Source organism: Salmo salar, chromosome 17 (genome assembly GCF_965601325.2).
Source record: "Salmo salar chromosome 17, fSalSal1, whole genome shotgun sequence".
Lineage (NCBI taxonomy): Eukaryota > Metazoa > Chordata > Actinopteri > Salmoniformes > Salmonidae > Salmo > Salmo salar.
In genome coordinates, this window is record NC_138307.1 from 74221931 (window position 1) to 74237831 (window position 15901).

Below are 15901 nucleotides of genomic sequence, written 5' to 3' on the forward strand. Positions count from 1 at the left end.
ACGTGCAGAGCCCACCTCCATCGACTGGCAAAGGAGCCGGTGCAGCCATAGGGTCCGGATTCTGCACAGGTCTTCTTTGGGACCGCAGGAGTTTGTCCAAACAAATCGCCATGCTGATGAGGTGGTCGAGTGACAGGTTGTCATCACGGCAGGCTAACTCCATCTGTACCTCCTCCCGCAGTCCGCTGCGGAACAGGGTGACCAGAGCCGACTCGTTTCATCCGGTAGAGGCCCCGATGGTCTGGAACTCCAGGGTGAACTCCGAGGCGGTCCTAGATCCCTGGCGTAGTCGGAGTAGGCGCTCACCCCTTCTCGGCCCTCCAGAGGATGATCAAACAATGAGCGGAAGGGGAGGGTGAAGCGCTCGTAGGACTCGACCTCGGGTCCGCCTGTTTCCCAGACCGCGGCCCCCCCAGTCCAGGGCCCATCCGGTCAGTGCCGAGATGACGGTGGAAACCCTGTCTCTCCCGGAGACAGCCTTGGCGTAGCAAGCGAGGTACAGGTCGCATTGCAGAAGGAATCCCTTGCATCTCGCTGGTGTGCCGTCAAAGCGCTCCGGGAGGGACAGGGGTGTTCCGCGGGCCGGCTCAGATGGGACGGAGGCAGGTCGTGGTGTGGGGGCTGGTGCTGGTGCTGGAGACTGGAGGGACTGCACATTCCCCTCCAAGTGCAGGATGGTTGCCAGCAAGCTGTCCAGTCTGGAGAGACAGTCCTTGTGATGCTGGACTGTCTCTATGATGGTCGCCAGCTCGGCCTTTCCAGGCGCAGGAATACGTAATAGCAGGTTTTATTTTACATTATTTTACATTTTCATTTTCTCCACCCAAACAAAGAGCGAGGTGTAAACCTGTAAATAATACACGGGACGAGTAAAACAAGTGCACAAATACACGCAGCATGGAAGCCGATACAAGAACACAGGTACTCACAGGACCAACGGACATGGTAACAATAACCGACAAGGACAATGGTGAACAGAGGGCACATATATAACATACTAATCAGGGGGAATGGGAACCAGTTGTGCGTAATGAGACCCGTGACGTAGACCTCTGGAGCTGGTGAACGGAATGAGCAGCAATACCAGGGGGATCCGTGACACTTTCTAGTCTCACAGTTTCTGCAGATTGTAGATTTAAGATACATTAAAGATATTATAAATATATTTATTATTATATTATTGATTGACTATGACTTTTTAAATTACCAAGCAGTGCTATTTGCAGAGTTAACTCCAGGTAAATGTTGCAATTCTTCTGCCATTCCTGAACCTGCGACCAAAAACAAGCTATACAGTGAGGGAAATAAGTATTTGATCCCCTGCTGATTTTGTACGTTTGCCCACTGACAAAGAAATTATCAGTCTATAATTTTAATGGTAGGTTTATTTGAACAGTGAGAGACAGAATTCATTTTTTTTTTTTTTTTTAAACGCATGTCAAAAATGTTATAGATTGATTTGCATTTTAATGAGGGAAATAAGTATTTGACCCCTCTCAATCAGAAAGATTTCTGGCTCCCAGGTGTCTTTTATACAGGTAACGAGCTGAGATTAGGAGCACACTCTTAAAGGGAGTGCTCCTAATCTCAGTTTGTTACCTGTATAAAAGACACCTGTCCACAGAAGCAATCAATCAATCAGATTCCAAACTCTCCAGCATGGCCAAGACCAAAGAGCTCTCCAAGGATGTCAGGGACAAGATTGTAGACCTACACAAGGCTGGAATGGGCTACAAGACCATCGCCAAGCAGCTTGGTGAGAAGGTGACAACAGTTGGTGCGATTATTCGCAAATGGAAGAAACACAAAAGAACTGTCAATCTCCCTCGGCCTGGGGCTCCATGCAAGATCTCACCTCGTGGAGTTGCAATGATCATGAGAACGGTGAGGAATCAGCCCAGAACTACACGGGAGGATCTTGTCAATGATCTCAATGCAGCTGGGACCATAGTCACCAAGAAAACAATTGGTAACACACTACGCCGTGAAGGACTGAAATCCTGCAGCGCCTGCAAGGTCCCCCTGCTCAAGAAGCACATATACATGCCCGTCTGAAGTTTGCCAATGAACATCTGAATGATTCAGAGGACAACTAGGTGAAAGTGTTGTGGTCAGATGAGACCAAAATGGAGCTCTTTGGCATCAACTCAACTTGCCGTGTTTGGAGGAGGAGGAAAGCTGCCTGTGACCCCAAGAACACCATCCCCACCGTCAAACATGGAGGTGGAAACATCATGCTTTGGGGGGGGGTTTCTGCTAAGGGGACAGGACAACTTCACCGCATCCAAGGGACGATGGACGGGGCCATGCACCGTCAAATCTTGGGTGAGAACCTCCTTTCCTCATCCAGGGCATTGAAAATGGGTCGTGGATCGGTATTCCAGCATGACAATTACCCAAAACACACGGCCAAGGCAACAAAGGAGTGGCTCAAGAAGAAGCACATTAAGGTCCTGGAGTGGCCTAGCCAGTCTCCAGACCTTAATCCCATAGAAAATCTGTGGAGGGAGCTGAAGGTTCGAGTTGCCAAACGTCAGCCTCGAAACCTTAATGACTTGGAGAAGATCTGCAAAGAGGAGTGGGACAAAATCCCTCCTGAGATATGTGCAAACCTGGTGGCCAACTACAAGAAACGTCTGACCTCCGTGATTGCCAACAAGGGTTTTGCCACCAAGTACTAAGTCATGTTTTGCAGAGGGGTCAAATACTTATTTCCCTCATTAAAATGCAAATCAATTTATAACATTTTTGACATGCGTTTTTCTGGATTTTGTTGTTGTTATTCTGTCTCTCACTGTTCAAATAAACCTACCATTAAAATTATAGACTGATCATTTCTTTGTCAGTGGGCAAACGTACAAAATCAGCAGGGGATCAAATACTTTTTTCCCTCACTGTATATGGACAGTACCAAAACAAATCATCTAATGATTTTGTCTTTTCGTAGCACAATCTTTAGAGCTGGGATGGTTGTGTCCCCATAAATAGAACATTCTGTTTGCTGGATGAATTTTGTATAATCATTTAAATTGAAAAACTCTATTTTTTTTAATCCAGCGTTGTTTTGTGTATCAGTTCATAAACCATGTGCCATGGAATTGGTGCACCAAAAATCTCTTCCCAACCATTTTGCAATCTATATGGCACAGCTGTACATTTTTTGGTCCTTAAATGAAATTGGTATACTTTTTATTCATCACAATTTTCTTTAACCAATTTTTGTCTTTATTGCAGGGCCGACAGACAAGTTCCTTACTTTCTCCCCCTTCCACTTGCCTCTTCCATTTTTGCGGTAATGCACTTACATTTGTTAGCTGCATGTGTGATATAACTCCACCAGTCCGATTTATGGTATCATTTACAAAGATTATACCAAAAATATTAGTTTTATTATTTAGTGTATTTCAGTTTAACCATAATATTTGTTGTAGTGTTTGTTCTGTCTTTTTTCTGGTGGATTAAACAGAAATAGCAACCAACTTTCTATGGCTTGTTTTAAAAATAGCGATATTTTGGAGATTTCATTTTCAAATAACTGAAAGTGAGAGGTTGTAATCTGAATAAAGGGGAAAAGGACATTTTTGAACATGGGGTGAGACATTCTTACCAATCTGCTAGGGAACCAGTTTGGATTTTAGTATAACTTATGACTGAAGTCTTGAGTGAGAGTTCTAATGCGTTAGTATTTTATCACTTCTGCCCTTCAAATTCATTATACAGTATATATAGTGCATCCAGAAAGTATTCAGACCCCTTACCCTTTTCCACATTTTGTTATGTGACAGCCTTATTCTAAAATTGATTACATGTATTTGTTCATTATTAGGTGTGCAACAAAACCCTAACCGAACTCCAAAGCGAACAAAAATGTCACACGTTGTAATCATATATGCACGAACTGTACCAATCTGTTTCAGTTGGGAAGCATCTCAGATTGATTGTCTGGAGCCAAGTTAACCTCCCCTTTCATGTACAAAAAATCATGACCATCATGCTTTTAGGGAAAGACAATCAATTTATACACGTATTAAACTGTGAGTTTGACCAATTCCAGTCCTTTAAAAAAAAAAAAAAAGGTCAATAAAAATCTGCATTCCATATGATGGAAATCTGTCGTAGTTACAGAGAACTTTAACCCCTTATAAAGGACAGAGGAGATCTTATATTTGGTTGGTTCAAATCTCCTACAGGTGAGATTTAAGTATAAATAACTGTATATAAAGAATGATATTAATATAACTGCATCTTACAGGAATATTATAGCTGTGCATGTGCACACTCAATCAGTTCAATATAGAAAAGGTAAAATGAGGACAATACAGTTATGACCATGACAAGAGCAACCTGATCAAAACCCTTACTTTTCCCCCAATGATTATAAAGTCTCTGCCATGACTAAAGAACTGATGATGCCCCAAAGATAACAGAATCTCTAACCATTTCCCTATTGCAGTATTATACACTAGTTAATAGGTTGACTGTTACGTTGCTGACATGACTGAAGAACTATCAGTTACAGACATAACAGAATAATATCTTTAACATAACCCTATATTTTCAGTGTTCAGAAAACACTTGATATTATCTCGATCAATAGGATATAAATGCAGTAGCCTAGTTAAATAAAGGTTAAAATAAAAAAATACACATTTTTAAAACTATCCTGATCACAATGATTGTAAAGCTGCTGCGATGACAGTGAAATGTATTCTCTGAGATAGGTTATCAACTTAGATAATAAACTGTTTATAGCTTAAACTACTTCTAAAATGCATTTTCAAGAAGGCAATCTAATTTATCCAGGTTTTAGGTTGCTGGTTATGCAAAATGCTGCTATTATGTACAGTACCAGTCAAATGTTTGGACACACTTACTCATTCAAGGGTTTTTCTTTATTTTGGCTATTTTCTACATTGTAGAATAATAGTGAAGACATAAACTATGAAATAACACGTATGGAATCATGAAGTAACCAAAAAAGTGTTAGGCAAATCAAAATATATTTTATATTTGCGATTGTTCAAAGTACCCACCCTTTACCTTGATGACAGCTTTGCACACTCTTGGCATTCTCTCAACCAGCTTCATCTGGAATGCTTTTCCAACAGTCTTGAAGGAGTTCCCACATATGCTGAACACTTGTTGACTGCTTTTCCTTCACTCTGCGGTCCAACTCATCCCAAACCATCTTAATTGGTTTGAGGTCGGGTGATTGTGGAGGCCAGGTCATCTGATGCAGCGCGCCATCACTCTCCTTCTTGGTCAAATAGCCATTACACAGCCTGGAGATGTGTTGGGTCATTGTCCTGTTGAAAAACGAATTATAGTCCCACTAAGCGCAAACCTGATGGGATGGCGCATCGCTGCGGAATGCTGTCGTAGCCATGCTGGTTATGTGCCTTGAATTCTAAATAAATCACAGCAAAGAAACCCCACACCATCACACCTCGTCCTTCATGGTGGGAACCACACATGCAGAGATCATCCGTTCACCTACTCTGCGTGTCACAAAGACATAGCGGTTGGAACCAAAAATCGCAAATTTGGACTCATCAGACCAAAGAACAGATTTCCACCGGTCAAATTTGTATTGCTCGTGTTTCTTCGCCCAAAAAAGTATCTTCTTATTGGTGTCCTTTAATAGTGGTTTCTTTGCAGTAATTTGACCATGAAGGCCTGATTCACGCAGTTTCCTCTGAACAGTTGATGTTGAGATGTGTCTGTCACTTGAACTCCGTGAAACATTTATTTGGGCTGAAAGCTGAGGTGCAGTTAACTCTAAGGAACTTATCCTCTGCATCAGAGGTAACTCTGGGTCTTCCTTTCCTGCGGCGGTCATCATGAGAGCCAGTTTCATCATGGCGCTTGATGGTTTTTGCAACTGCACTTGAAGAAACTTTCAAAGTTCTTGACATTTTCTGGATTGTCTTAAAGTAATGATGCAATGTCATTTCTCTTTCTCTATTTGAGCTGTTCTTGCCATAATATGGACTTGGGTCTTTTACCAAATAGGGCTATCATCTGTATACCACCCCTACAATGTCACAACATAACTGATTACCTCAAACGCATTAAGAAGGATAGAAATTCCACAAATTAACTTTTAACAAGGCACATCTGTTAATTGAAATGCATTTAACCTCTCTGGGGTATGTGGGACGTGACCGTCCCACCTGCGGGACACACTATTCAACAGCCAGTGAAATAGCAGGGCGCCAAATTCAAAACAACTAAAATCTCATAATTCAAATTTCTCAAACATACAACTATTATATCCCATTTTAAAGATAAGATTCTCCTTAATCCAACCACATTGTCCGATTTCAAAAAGGCTTTACGGCGAAAGCATGGCATTAAATTATGTTAGCACATCACCTTGACAAGAAAAACCACACAGCCATTTTCCAAGCAAGGAGAGGAGTCACAAAAACCAGAAATACCGCTAAAATTAAGCACTAACCTTTGATCTTCATCAGATGGCACTCATAGGACTTCATGTTACATGTATTGTGTATGTTTTGCTCGATAAAGTTCATATTTGTATCCAAAAAACCCATTTTACATTGGCCCGTAATGTTCAGAAATGTTTTTCCTCCAAAAACTTCCGGTGAATGAGCACATCAATTTATAGAAATACTCATCATAAACGTTGATAAAATATTAAACTGTTATTCAAAGAATTATAGATAAACATCTCCTTAATGCAACCTCTGTGACAGATTTCAAAAAAGCTTCACGGGGAAAGCACACTTTGCAATAATCTGAGTACGGCGCTCAGAAAACAACATCAGGCGATACAGATACCCGCCATTTTGGAATCATCTAAAATCATAAATAGCATTATAAATATTAACTTACCTTTGATGATCTTCATCAGAATGCACTCCCAGGAATCCCAGGTCCACAATAAATGTTGTTTTGTTCAATAAAGTTAATAATTTATGTCCAAATACCTCCTTGTTAGCGCGTTCAGTAAGCTACTCCAAATGTAGGAAGCGCGCCGAAAATTTCACGACGAAAAGTCAAAAAAAGTTATATTTACGTTCGTAGAAACATGTCAAACGATGTATAGCATCAATCTTTAGGGCCTTTTTAACATAAATCTTCAATAATATTCCAACCGGACGATTCCAATGTCTTCAAAAATGTAATGGAACATAGCCACCTCTCAGCCACCTCTCAGATGACTGAGAGAATGAACTCATGTCATTCTCTCAGTCATCTGACTCTTGTTTGCTCTCTGTTCACTGTAGAAGCCTGAAACAACGTTCTAAAGACTGTTGACTTCTAGTGGAAGCCTTAGGCAGTGCAAAATGAACCCTAAGTCACTGTATAGGCAATATGCAATCACTTGAAAAAACTACAACCCTCAGATTTCCCACTTCCTGGTTGGATTTGTCTCAGGTTTTTGCCTGCCATATGAGTTCTGTTATACTCACAGACATCATTCAAACAGTTTTAGAAACTTCAGAGTGTTTCTATCCATATCTAATAATATGCATATCCTACCTTCTGACCCTGAGTAGCAGGCAGTTTAATTTGGGCACGCCTTTCATCCGGACGTCAAAATACTGCCCCCTACCCTAGAGAAGTTAAGGTGACTACCTCATTAATCATGTGGTAACCAAAAAAGTAGGTGTGTCCAAACTTTTGACTGGTACTGTAGTTTCTGTAACGGCCTCACATATGATTTCTTGATTTCTGATGGTCAAGAAGGGTTGCCATTACACCTTTTGGAAGGTCAAATGTGTTAGGTCTGTTTAGGTCTGAATTGAATAGGAAACATAACATCAAATACGGTTCATATAGTCCATGAGCCAGGGGAGGTTGGTCGGACTCACTTGGACCAACGATGCCTCATAGTGATTTTTTGGAAGGTCGTTGTCCCTAGATTTGGAAAATGTGTGATAGAAAGTGGCCATTGCTGCACTGCGATGTGTTAACACTTTCTTTCATCCCTCCATCCCATACATTTTCCCATTGGGATTCTACCATATGACAAACAATGTTAGTATACAACAAGTTCTTGCTCACTTATACCCTTTAACCATATACAGTACAATGCCTATAGAAAGTCTATACCCCTTGAACTTTTTTCAAATTTTGCTGCCTTAAAATTACATCTAAAAAGGGATTAATCTACTTCACATTTTCACAGTGAAATGAAGTTTTATAAAATAAGAAAAATAAAGAAATCATAATTGGATAAGTCTCCACCCCCCCCTAAGTTAATACTTGGTGCTCAGGCTCTGTACATTTGGTTGGGGATCATTGATGGACAGCGATTTCTTTTTGATTTTTTTTTTTTTACTTTGTCTCAGATTTCTTTAAGCAGATTTATGTCATGACTGAGACCAGACTCCTCCATACACTCAACACCTCTTAGAAAGCCATTCTGGTGTGTCTTTTGCATAAAAATATATGTAATTGTCCCACAGAAAAATAAAACCCTATCCCAGAGTTAGGTTTTCAGAAGACCGAGGTGGGTTTTCCTTTAACTTGTTACCTGGGCTTTACTCCTTTCATATTTCTTTTGATCCTGACGATGACAATCATACCCATAACATTATGCTACCAGCACAATACTTGAAAATAGAGAGGGTTTCATTCTGTACTGTGTTGTATTGGATTTGACCCAACCCTGTAGTTTTTAATTTTGGCCAAAAAGTTAAGTTATTTGCTGTGTTGTCTTGCAGTATTACTTAACAGCCTTGTTGCAAACAGAATGGATGAGTTGGAGAGGATGTTTTAACACAGGCCTCTTTCTTTTCACTTTGTCATACTGGCCAGTAATATGGAGTGAATGCAATGTTGTTGATCCCTTTGTATTTTCAAGTATTGTGGTGGCAGCATCATGTTATAGGATCACATTTTATTTAAATTTAATCAGCCACATCTATGCATTTTCACATGTACATGTTTGAAGATGAAATATTGCAAATATTGATCTTATCTTCAGAAATCAGCGATTCGGACAGCTGTTTGGGCACATTCTTACCTCTGAATTGCACACATACACAATCTATGTTTCAATTGTCTCAAGGCTTAAAAATCCTTCTTTAACCTGTCTCTTCCTCTTCATCTATACTGATTTGAAGTGGATTTAACAAGTGACATCAATAAGGGATCACAGCTTTCACCTGGTTTCACCTGGTCAGTCTATGTAATGGAAAGAGCAGGTGTTCATAATGTCTATATCTGTATATCTGGCACACCTGGCTTATGTGGTTGTGTATTTTACATCACTCTGAACACTTTAAGATATTGTTTGGCATACTACAATTATATTTCATACAGGTATGGTCATGCAAAATTGTCCAATAAGAACCCATTGAGTTGTTTGGCAGCCATATTAGAAAAAGACTTCTGTGGGATTAATGAGTGAATTCTTAAGCCTTGCTGTGATTGTGCAATTTGGTGCCTCTATCAACAAAGTCACATTCCAAAAACATAGCTTTCCCCATTACATAGAATTCTAAGGCTGAACTTCCAACCTTCTAATGTCAATGGCACAATATGGGTGATTTTTAAGCAATAGTTGTAGCTGATGCTTTCAAAGTGGAATATATTATATATTATTTTAAAGGTAATTTCATAACCTTTCAGAACCACTTGTCCAACAAAGTCTAAAATGTGTCAGTGTTTCTATTTTAAAGCCATTTATATAGGTAATTCTGATATGTACCCTAGTTCTGTTGACCTGAACTTTCTGAACATGTCTGATAACTGTGAATCTAAGCTTTCCAATAATATATGATTAAAGGGTATAAGAGAGAAATAACTTGTTCTATACTAACATTGTTTGTCATAGTAAAATTCCAATGGGAAAATGAATGGGAGGAAGGGATTAAAGAAAGAGTGATAACACATAGAAAGCTACCATTGCTGCACTGCTATCACACATTTTCCAACTCTTGGGACATAGACCCAAAATAAAATCACTTTGAGACATCATCGGCCCAAGTGAGCCCGACGGCATAAATGTAGGAGTCTGGCTCATGAACTAAGAGGATTTTCCATATCCTAAGGTTACATTCTAAGGGTACATCAAAAACAAGAAATCCATTTTTTTTTCATTTTTTTTTCTTCTTCAAGACAGAACTGCCCATATGAATCTCCTGTTTCAGTAGCATGAGGCAGCTTGATGTACAAGTACACCCCTGGACAAGAAGCTTGTTTATATTAACAAATTAATATATCTCTTGAATAATAGGCCTGTTTATAGATAGTTCATCTTCATTATAGAAGTTTAACCTGTTTGGGATAGGGGGCAGTATTTTCACGTCCGGATAAAAAACGTACCCGATTTAATCTGGTTACCACTCCTACCCAGTAACTAGAATATGCATATACTTATTACATATGGATAGAAAACACCCTAAAGTTTCTAAAACTGTTTGAATGGTGTCTGTGAGTATAACAGAACTCATTTGGCAGGCAAAAACCTGACTAGGTTTCATGCAGGAAGTGGCCTGTCTGACAAGGTGTTGTTGTTCTTGCTTCTGTTTATTGAAGAGTCAGGATCTTAGCTGTAACGTGACATTTCCTAGGGCTCCAATAGGCTCTCAGAGCCCGGGAAAAACCTGAATGATGACGAGGCAGCCTCAGGCTGAAACACATAATCGCCTTTGCCAAGTGGCCCATCAGAGGACAATGGAATTAGGCGCGTGCCCGATTCGACCCAGTGATATATTTTCCTTCGGCTGTTTATCTAATTGCAGATTCCCGATCGGAATATTATCGCTTTTTTACGAGAAAAATGGCATAAAAATTGATTTTAAACAGCGGTTGACATGCTTCGAAGTACGGTAATGAAATATTTAGAAATCTTTTGTCACGAAACGCGCACGACCGTTATTTACCATTGGGATAGTGTCTGGGACGCACGAACAAAACGTCGCTGTTGGAACATAACTATGGATTATTTTGGACCAAACCTACATTTGTTATTGAAGTAGAAGTCCTGGGAGTGCATTCTGACGAAGAACAGGAAAGGTAAGACCATTTTTCTTATAGTAAATCTGATATTGGTGAGTGCTAAACCTGCTGGGTGTCTAAATAGCTAGCCCTGTGATGCCGGGCTATGTACTTAGAATATTGCAAAATGTGCTTTCACCGAAAAGCTATTTTAAAATCGGACATATCGAGTGCATAGAGGAGTAATGTATGTATAATTCTTAAAATAATTGTTATGCTTTTTGTGAACGTTTATCGTGAGTAATTTAGTAAATTGTTAGTAAATTCGCCGGAAGTTTGCGGGGGGTATGCTAGTTCTGAACGTCACATGCTAATGTAAAAAGCTGTTTTTTGATATAAATATGAACTTGATTGAACAAAACATGCATGTATTGTATAACATAATGTCCTAGGTGTGTCATCTGATGAAGATCATCAAAGGTTAGTGCTGCATTTAGCTGTCTTCTGGGTTTTTGTGACATTATATGCTAGCTTGAAAAATGGGTGTCTGATTATTTCTGGCTTGGTACTCTGCTGACATAATCTAATGTTTTGCTTTCGTTGTAAAGCCTTTTTGAAATCGGACAGTGTGGTTAGATTAACGAGAGTCTTGTCTTTAAATAGCTGTAAAATAGTCATATGTTTGAGAAATTTAAGTAATAGATTTTTAAGGTATTTGAAAATCGCGCCACAGGCTTCAACTGGCTGTTACGTAGGTGGGACGAATTCGTCCCGCCTAGCCCATAGAGGATAACAACGGTGACCTTTGAATAACCTTGGACTTTGAATGTTTGAATCAAGGCTCATATCTTTGTTAATAGATTACATGGGTCTTTCATGACCAGAGAATGAAATCAACCATGGTAAACTCCGGGTTATCTCAATGTGAGTGTAGAGTATCAGATTGGAAACACTAGCTGATTAGATGTGATTAGAAGCTGCTGGGTTACTTATTTAGAAATGTAAAAAGTGTGTAAGGTCACATTGTGTGCCTCAGAGTAAGCAATAAGCATATCCTTAGTTGTTGTTATACATTAGTTGTTGTTACCTCGGAATCACTCTCTGACATGATGCTGTCATATTTCTATTATATATTCTCTATTTCCATTATATCAGAGCTCCCCCTTCCTATCTTCAGGCTATGCTCAAACCCTACACGCCAACCCGAGCACTCCGTTCTGCCACCTCTGGCCCCCCTACGGGAGGGCAGCTCCCGCTCATCCCAGTCAAAGCACTTCTCTATCCTGGCACCCCAACGGTGGGACAAACCTTCCCCTAACGTCAGGACAGCGGAGTCCCTGCCCATCTTCTGAAAACGTCAGAAAATCCATCATCACCCCCCGCCCAAACTAACCACTCGTGCCTTTCTTGCACTAACACTCACACTTATCTTGTCTTTCTAGCACTGACTGCTTTATTGAGAAAGTATTACTTACTATGATTGTGATATGTAGTTGTCTCACCTAGCTACCTTAAGAGGACTGCACTAACTGTAAGTCACTCTGGATAAGAGAGTCTGCTTAATGACTAAAATGTAAATGTAAAGCTACAAGAGCACTCAGCCCTAGACCAAAAACACCCTGTAAGGGAAATTTTAATGTTTTTGCTATTCTTATATATAATTTCTGTGGTCTATTCATGTGTTGTTCTAATAACCAATTTCTATGTTCATGCAAGTGGTTGACTGTGCAAATCTTCACAATCAGTATCTCCAATTTCGCTGTACGCCCAGACCGTTGTTTTGAGAACAAACAAAAGATATCTCAGTTTCAAGGTCTCAGTTTAGATAGAAAGAAGCCTCATGAGGTGTTGGTCTGTCACATGTTATGAACCAGTATTGGTCGGTCACATGAATGAAATAAAACGGTAATGATTGATTAATTATGCTAAATCATGCAAATATAACTTGTCTGTGTATAGATGTATATAAGACAACTGCTGGGTTTGCCCAGGTGGAGCTCCTGATTGACTTATCGTGCATTGAGTTGTTTTGAACCTTTCGCGCGCTGACAATAAACAATGATTCATTTAAGATTGACTTTGAGTGTCCCTGTGTAAGAATTTCCACGATAACCCCATCAAGCCTCCGGCTTTGAAATCTGAAAGAAAATACATTTGTTTCCTGTTGCTTTTAGGGGTGTATAACCATAACAAAAACAGGACAAAATGTTTCTCCAAAATTAAGAAGCAGACACTGAATATCCATTTCGGCATGGTTAAGTTATTTATCAAAATGCTAAATACAACGGGAGACTGAGTGTTTGATCCCAGTGCGTCTTCGTCAACAGGGAGAGACTGAAACTAAGGCCTGGGATAGGCAGACGTTCAAAATCTTAATGGGGGAAAACCGCTCATATTTAGGCTAACAATCACCGTTAAAGAAACGTAAGTGTTGTTGTCCACACGTAAAGACTAAAAGTTAAGGAGAACATTCTGAACTGATGAGGGGACTTTGTTTACATACACAATTTAGCAGACACTATCCAAAGCGAATTAAAGTCAGTGCATTCAACTAAGATAGGTAAGACAACCACATATGACAGTCATTGCAAGTCAAATGTTCCTCAATAAAACAGCTATCAGCTAATTCAGTGCTAAGAAAAGACAAATGTAAGTGTTAGCGACAGAAAGAAAAGTACAACAGTGAGGTGTTAGATGTTTGTGTTAAGACTAGAACATTAGATGACCCACAAGGTATTGATTTGTGTAGTCTATTACATGAGCCCTTAAAGCCACAGTCCTTAATTTATGCAAACCCTCAAAGAGAAGGCCACAGTCTACACAGGGCTGCCCAACCCTCTTCTTGGAGATCTATCGTCCTGTGGGTTTTCAGTCCAACCCTAATTTAACTTCACTAGGGTAGGGGGCAGCATTCGGAATTTTGGATGAAAAGCGTGCCCAAATTAAACTGCCTGCTACTCAGGCCCAGAAGCTAGGATATGCATATAATTGGTAGATTTGGATAGAAAACACTCTACAGTTTCCAAAACTGTTAAAATAATGTCTGTGAGTATAAAAGAACTGATATGGCAGGTGGAAACCTGAGGAAAATCCATCCTGGAAGTACTATTATTTTGAAAGGCTGTTTTTCCATTGAAAGCCTATCCACCATACAAAGACTTAGGACCCAGTTCACAATCTCTATAGCTTCTTCTACATGTGGCCAGTCTTTAGCCATTGTTTCAGGCTTTTACTCTGAAAAATGAGGGAGATACAGCACTTTCAATGAGTGGACAGTGGAAATTTCCAGACATGAGTCCAGCGTGTGATCGGGAGCGCGCCTTTCTTGTTTCTCCTTTTCTATTGACGAAGCTTTTGTTCGGTTGAATATTATTGATTATTTATTACAAAAACAACCTGAGGATTGATTTTAAACATTTACATTTACGTCATTTAGCTCTTATCCAGAGCGACTTACAGTAGTGAATGCATACATTTCAATTCATTTCATACATTTTTTATTTTTTTTCCCCCGTGCTGGCCCCCCGTGGGAATCGAACCCACAACCCTGGTGTTGCAAACACCATGCTCTACCAACTGAGCAACAGGGAGGCCGTTTGACAAACATCGTTTGACATGTTTCTACGAACTGTTATTGTACTTTTTTGACTTTTCATCTGGATGTTGAGAGCGCGCTTTGTGCCTTTGGATTACTGAACTAAACGCGCGAACAAAACTGAGGTTTTTGGACATGAAGAGGGACATTATCGAACAAAATGAACATTTATTGTGTAACATGGAGTCCTGGGAGTGCCATCGGATGAAGATCATCAAAGGTAAGTGATTAATTTAATCGCTATTTCTGACTTTTGTGAGTCCTCTCCTTGACTGGAAAATGTCTGTATGGTGTTTTGTGGCTAGGCTCTGTCCTAACATAATCGCATGCTGTGCTTTTGCCGTAAAGCCTTTTTGAAATCTGACACAGCGGCTGGATTAACAAGACGTTTATCTTTAAAATGGTGTATAATACTTGTATGTTTGAGGAATTTTAATTATGGGATTTCTGTTTGAATTTGGCGCCCTGCAATTTCACTGGCTGTTGTCGAGGTGGGACGCTAGCGTCCCAATGATACCAGAGAGGTTAACACACCTGATTCTACTAATTAGTTGCTCAACAAGACCTTAACTAGCAGAATCAGATATGCTAAATTAGGGTTGGACTGAAAACCTACAGGACAGTAGATCTCCAGGAAGAGGGTTGGGCAGCCCTGGTCTACAACATTCACACACAATGAGCTGTGAAAAGAGTACAATATACTGTAGTTTATGACAACGCAGTTGTGACAGAATACAACCCTTATTGTTCCCAATGGTCAGAACGGTGCAGCCATGAAAAGAGAATTACGACTCTCAGACAATGAGTTTATGTGATGTCAGAAGTGTAATTTCTCCAGTTTATAGATTTCCGGTCATAAGATATGTTAATGTTTTACTTTGGAAATCAACTGAGGACTGAGTGTCCTTGACCCCATGCGCATATTCATGAGCAAGGAGGAACTGAAAGTAAGAGATTCCTCAACTGATATCATATGAGGGTGTTTGATCAGTGGAGGCTGGTGGGGGGAGCTATAGGAGGACGGGCACATTGTAATGGCTGGAATGGAATTAATGGAACGGAGTCAAACATGGTTTCAATATGTGTGATATCGTTCCATTTATTCAATTTCAGCCATTACAAAGAGCCTGTCCTCCTATAGCTTCTCCCACCAGCCTCTACTCTATTTTATGGTATTTTATTCCCAGAGAATGCGATGAACCATGGTATGGTACTAACAGAGTCAGTGGAGGCTCCTCAGAGGAGGAAACTGGAGGACCATCCTCCTCAGTGAATTTCATAAAAATTGTGAAACATAACAATAGTGTATCCTTTTTAGACACCCATTCAAATGAGTGGATTTGGCTATTTCAGCCACACCCGTTCGAGCACACAGCCATGCAATCTCCA

The 15901-nt window shown here is 40.1% G+C and overlaps 1 long non-coding RNA gene across 1 annotated transcript; it reads left to right on the forward strand.

Annotated features, from left to right (window-relative positions):
• Positions 1–2647: 2647 nt before the first annotated feature.
• On the forward strand, positions 2648–12988 carry LOC145861426 (uncharacterized). Its single transcript, XR_014381225.1, has 2 exons — positions 2648–3292; positions 12095–12988. It is a non-coding gene; the product is annotated as an uncharacterized LOC145861426 (long non-coding RNA).
• The last annotated feature ends 2913 nt before the right edge of the window (positions 12989–15901 follow it).